Below are 6,000 nucleotides of genomic sequence, written 5' to 3'. Positions count from 1 at the left end.
GGCTTTGGCATGTTGCCTGTTAAGAGGCAGACTTGGCCTTTCCCTTCTAAGGTATTGGATTTCAAAATGCTCCCCACAAGTGAATACAAGTACCTCAGAGGCTTGTTACTCACACAGGCATAGGCCAAGTGGTCAGGACTCCAGAAGAAGGAACTCAAGTTTTCCTTTAAATTTCCCAGAATCAGCAGAAAAACAAAGTAGTAAACTTGTTGGCTTTGCTCTCTGGGCTCAAAAAATGGACTTCAGGCTCAGCCATCGGGGGCACTAGCCCCACTGAACCCCATCAATCCTCAACAGGTGACTGGTAATTTTTAGCTCATCACTTTTCTTTGTAGAACTGTGTGGCTTCTGCCTTTGTCAGAGAGAAGTCTTCCCATACCTACAGTGAGAAAAATCCCCCAAACCTTAAAATAATGATTTCTGACAATTCTTGGCCATTTAATACTCATTGTTATTTTTGGTATTTTTACTCCTTGCATTAGTATTTTTTTTTTACCATAACACATCGAACTGGAGATTGTTATGTATCTCTTGCTTATCTCTTCCAGTAGTATATGAATATGTCTCTGCACTCAGCAAAAGTTTGTTGGGCAGTGTTTTTAAACCACATCCTGTGTAACACTCCAGACTTGTTAATTGAATAACTACCCCTACACTAGGTGATGACAATACAGTGGGGGTCGGGGGAGGAGGGTGGAATCACAAATACAAAATGATAACACAAGGATGGAAATGCATTCAGGGAGAGGCATGCCCAAGGAAATGAACAAGTACAGGGAAGATGCTCATGGCCAGCCCAAAGGAGAGGAAGGGCTGGAGCACTCTTTCACAAAAGGGAGACCCCTGTGCTTCTTTTTTATCAGTTCTTCCTTTTATTTCATAAAGAAGTGGCTAGAATCTGGCTACAAATATTTGTTTAAACAATACCAGCTACCAACTCAGGGCAAGTGCCTTTAGGCACCACTGGATAATGATTTAAGTACGAAGTAACTATGGTACCATTAGGAGGTCTTATGAAGATTTGACATTCATGGTGTCTGATGTTCAGAGATGGTGTCTGATCTCAGCTGACCTCACACTCACTTCTTTACCTTTGAGAGTGTTGTTCAAGACATGTTTAGAACCACATACCTTTTTCTCTTAAGCATGCTATCTACCTCCCCATGAAGGCACCTCTTTCCAATATAGGCATATTTCAATGGGAAAGAAAAAGAGATGTGAACCAATGTGGCTTTAGGAATTCCCAGGCTCAAGGAATCCATTGGCTTTGTGACCTCCAGAGTAGGTGGTTCCAGAGAAGGAACCATATATAAAGGTGTCCCCGGAGGTGTTTTGCTCTCACCTTCAAAACAATAAAATATGTTTGTTTATTTGTTTGTTCTTTTTTTTCCCAGAATAAGAGATGTGAAGCCCAGAGTTCTGGTATGGGTGCATTGGGTGCTGAGGTTTAAGACCATTGCTTTGGGTGACAGCAAAAGCAAAGTTCACCCTCTGGTTCTGTCAATCACTATGTGAACTCGGTCACACTATTCCACCTTTCTGATCCTCAGTTTCCTCATCCTTAAAATGGATACTGTGGTGGAATCTACTTCATAGCGTGAGCATTAAACCTGAGTGTGAGGCGAAGGGAGCTTTTGCCATTATATATAATTTTTAAATATATAAATGTTCATCTCAATTCCAGAAATTTACCCTGAGAGCAAGTTAAGTGTCATTAGTGTTTAGACAACAAGAGGAGACTCTCATGACCGAAGAGGGCGGGTAGCCTTAACAAGAGGAGAAGCAAGGTGTTAATTCCAACTGGAATGGAGTCAATGGAAAGCAAGGGATGGAGAATTTGACCAAATGCTGACTTAGATGATGCAGTCTACAAGTATCACTGTTTCCAGAAATAGTTTTTGAGTTTCTACCATTAACAAGCATTATACCAAGCATTGGGGGAACACAAGGGCAAACTGATGACTTAAAGGCAGGGATTGTGTCTATCCATTGTTATCTGCCAGATAAGTAGATGGTCAATAGCTATGCTTTCAATGAAGGGACTAGAGAAGGCTTCGGTTTGACTCTTGTAATTTACGGAAAACAGGTGTGTGAATGATAATGCAGGGTACAAAGTGGTGACTGCTCTGAATTTGTTGCAAACAGGAGAGAAGAAATAATACCAAACATAGGATGGGTCAGGGGGACCCGCATAAACCTGCATAAACTTGACTAAGTGAAGGGATTCAGAGGGGTGTGCCAGTTGGGCACCCACACTCAAGCATCAAGGCTTCGAGGTAATGCACCATGATTCTGCTTGGGGGAGCGCCATGGTCCCAGTCTGTACAATGAGGACAGTGGTTATACTGATGTCCCCTAGCTCTTTATAAAGTTTTAGTGAAGTAAAAATAAATAAATAAATAAATAAATATAGTTTTAGTGAAATAATAGAGTCCCAAACACTTTTTTAAACTAAAAGGTGGTTTTCAAGGGTGCATTGTCATTGAAGAGTTCTGCTCTGTTCATTAAGCAGAGAAAAAGAACGTCCAGGTGGAGTAACGGACAGAAATGGCCCCACGGAGGAACCCCAGACTACCTGGTCCTATGGCATTTTATCTACCGAAGCATCGTGTAGCGTTTATGAACATTTCCAAAGAGAAATAAGAAAAATGTCCTAATTGAGTAAAAGCTGTTTCAGAAATGTCATTCACATGGCTTCAGAAAACATGCTCAGCTAATTAGCTATGACGGGTAAGTATCTATGGAAACAGCTGTATATCAGTACTCAAAATAGACAATCATTTAACCGTTTAACAGAGGATAAGAAAACAAAAGCAAGACTAGTTCGGTGATTATTTGTGTGTGTGTGCCATACATAGTTGGAGAAAATTGCAGAAATCTTAAAGGAAAAAATAACACTAAAATAAAAAAATTCCGGGTTGGGAGGTGAGGGAATAAAGACAAGCATTCTGCGTCTCTGGAGTCCGTGCCCGCTTTGTGCACATTAGCGGCAACACACTTTGTGCCCTGGATGAGATGGTCATCTGTAGTAATATTCAATATAGATTATCAATAACACAAAATGCATTGAGCTTCACTTACGCTCTCTAGTGTAACAGAGATGAACCCAACCTCTGCCCTTGAGCAGCTTGCAGTATGGAGATCCAGAGGGAGATTTAACAGGAAGAGACACATGGGAAGCATTCTGGGAACATAAATAAGACGTTATAAATCTGGTGCTGGAACAAGGCATTAGTGAGAGCCACAGGGAGAGGAGGTCTTTGAGTGTGGCCTGAAGCCAGAGAGGTATGCGTACAAGTGGAGCCGGTAAGAAATGGCACCAGAAGCATCCACACCTCTGAATTATACGCAAGGTGCACTGGGAAACGGGAAAGCAGTGAACTCAGAGATTTTTCTGAGACGTTGAGCACCTTACAAACATATCCTAATTTAAGACTTGTAACAACCCTATATTGGGAATGATAACTTCATCCAAGTTTTACAAGACAACAAAAACAAACAAACCAAAAAACCAGATGCTCAGAGGTACTAAGTAACTTGCCCAGGATTGCCCTATTAAGAGTCAGGATTCGAATTACCTGACTTACGGCGTTCTGGAAAATCTCATGGCCAAGCCCAAAAGAATGCAGTGACACTAACTTGCCCCCAACATGTGTCTATTAATGGAAATCACGCCTCTACCGTGGTGCCATAAATCACAAACCAGAAAGTAAGACAAGGGGTGAAAACTCAGGATTTTATGGTTTACAGAACCTCTGAATATATTTAACTACTTCTCCACTCAGCATAACCGCACACGAAATGAGGTGGTCACTGTGGCACCAGAAAGTTTCTAAGATGCTAAGTACACACACATGCACATATATGCACATAGAGATACATATTCACTATTATTTAAAGATGCATACTCTTTATAACTACATTCCAAAGTGCTTTAAAATGTGAATTATTAACATACATATAGTCAAAAAAAAAAAAACACCCTGTGATGTAAATGAGCATACTTAATAAGTAGAAGTCATATGAATTTAAAAGCTAGAAATAAATTAAGCACTATTAACAAAGCACGTTGGTGCAATTACAGTTCTAGTGTCAAAAAGAGGAATACTTCCAAATACATTGATCCAGGCTATATATAAAGGGAAAATAATCTGATCTGGAATTCCGTCCCTTTAGGTCAGATTGCCTACCCTAAGGCTGTGTCTTGGCAATTCCTTAAGCACTCTAGCCAGATTCTTCATCTATAAAACAAAGATAATTATTTGCCAGTGTTCTGGGCTTTCTGTTGAGTGCTTATGACTTTCCAAGCTCTGTTCTAAGTGACTTATATACATTTACAGCCTTTTAGCTCTCACAGCATCCTATGACGTAGGTATCAGCTCCATTTCGCAGATGAGAAAACTGAGACTCAGAGAGGTTAAGTGATTAGACCTTCTTCCTACATATTTGCTTTGGATCAAGCACTTTTCCAATTCCAATGCAGAAGGATATTTTGCAGATGCTTATTGAGTGGATTCATGTTTGGGTGGATGGATAGATAAAGAAAAATGAATAAATACATCAATTAGCCCTGTGATTAATGAATGTACAAGTAAATACATTACGAAGCTGAGGCTCGATCGAGATTGTGTTGACCCCATCAAGAGTCACTCTGCTTTTCTCTGAGTCTAGCCTGAGCAGACAGCAAGCTTTCCCTTGACATCTCTTCAAACACAAATGCTCTGGGATGAAATAGTTCTCTGATAATCATCATTATATTTTATACGCCCCACCAACACTCCAAATGAAGCCTTTGTGCTAAATCTTTATAGAAACAAACAATTGGGAACTAGGAAAAGTCTTAATCAACTTGAAAGTAAACACTAGGTTGCCATTTAAATAACTATCATCTCCCCAAACGCGAACTTCTCAAGACCAACTCTGAATAAATGTGGAGAACACATCTATTAGCTGAAAATGAATAAAACAGTATTTATGAAATGAGTAATTTGAATTTGATTAATGTTTATAAATGTGTTTACATATGAATTGAATATTAACCTATAGCTTGAAAGGGTTTAATTAGCCTTGGAATATTGTTTTGGAACACAATGAAAAATAACCAATTCACAAAGGGAAAGGCAAAGGATATCTGCATGCACAAATGAGGTCAATTAATTAAGCAATTTGCATACATTTGAGTGGTTATTTTCAGGGCATTTTTTTTTGACATTTGGCTCTTCTCGTTCCGTATTGTGTCTCCAACATTCTATTTATACAACACATATTTATATGCCACTCTGAGCGCATCGTAATCTGCTCAGGTGCAACTCTGGAGGCCACAGTCCTCCTGAGAACTAGCCATCTACCCACAAAAGACACAATAACTTGCCCAAATGAGCCCTAGAATAACAAACAGGGAAATCAAATTTAAACTAAACCAATGAATTTGATAGAGGACCATAAAACTTTGGTACCCGGCAACCGGAATAAAGTAAGTGCTCAGTAATTATTTGTGTAATGAGTAAATAGATGAATAAAAACTACCATGGATTTCAAGAATTATTGAATACACTGTTTAAAAAAAAATCATTGCAACAGTATCATTTCAAACTTTTTAAAATCTACCCCTCTAAGCAATGTTTTAGCCCTCTCTATTTTGCATTTACTCATCTCTCGGGAAGATTTTGTGAGATCTTATTGTGTTTCAGGGGCTTTATAAAAGTAAAATGTATATTCTGTATGCTATTAGAAATGAGTTATTTTGGCCCTCCAGGTTTTGAACTTTCCTGTGAAGGATTCTCTACCGTCCCCAGTACCAAAGCAGTATTACTGAGGCTCCTTATGCAAAGTCAAACAGCTAGTCAATAAAATAATAAGATTCATGGGGCCCCTGCGTGGCTCAGTCGGTTAAGCGTCATGATCTGTCGCTCAGGTCATGATCTCTCGTTTCGGCTCAGGTCATGATCTCTCGGTTCACGGGTTCGAGTCCCGCATTGGGCTCTGTGCTGACTGCTCGGA

The sequence above is a fragment of the Panthera onca genome, chromosome F2, assembly GCF_046562875.1.
Source record: "Panthera onca isolate mPanOnc1 chromosome F2, mPanOnc1 haplotype 2, whole genome shotgun sequence".
NCBI lineage: Eukaryota > Metazoa > Chordata > Mammalia > Carnivora > Felidae > Panthera > Panthera onca.
Note: the sequence above shows the minus strand (reverse complement) of the source record.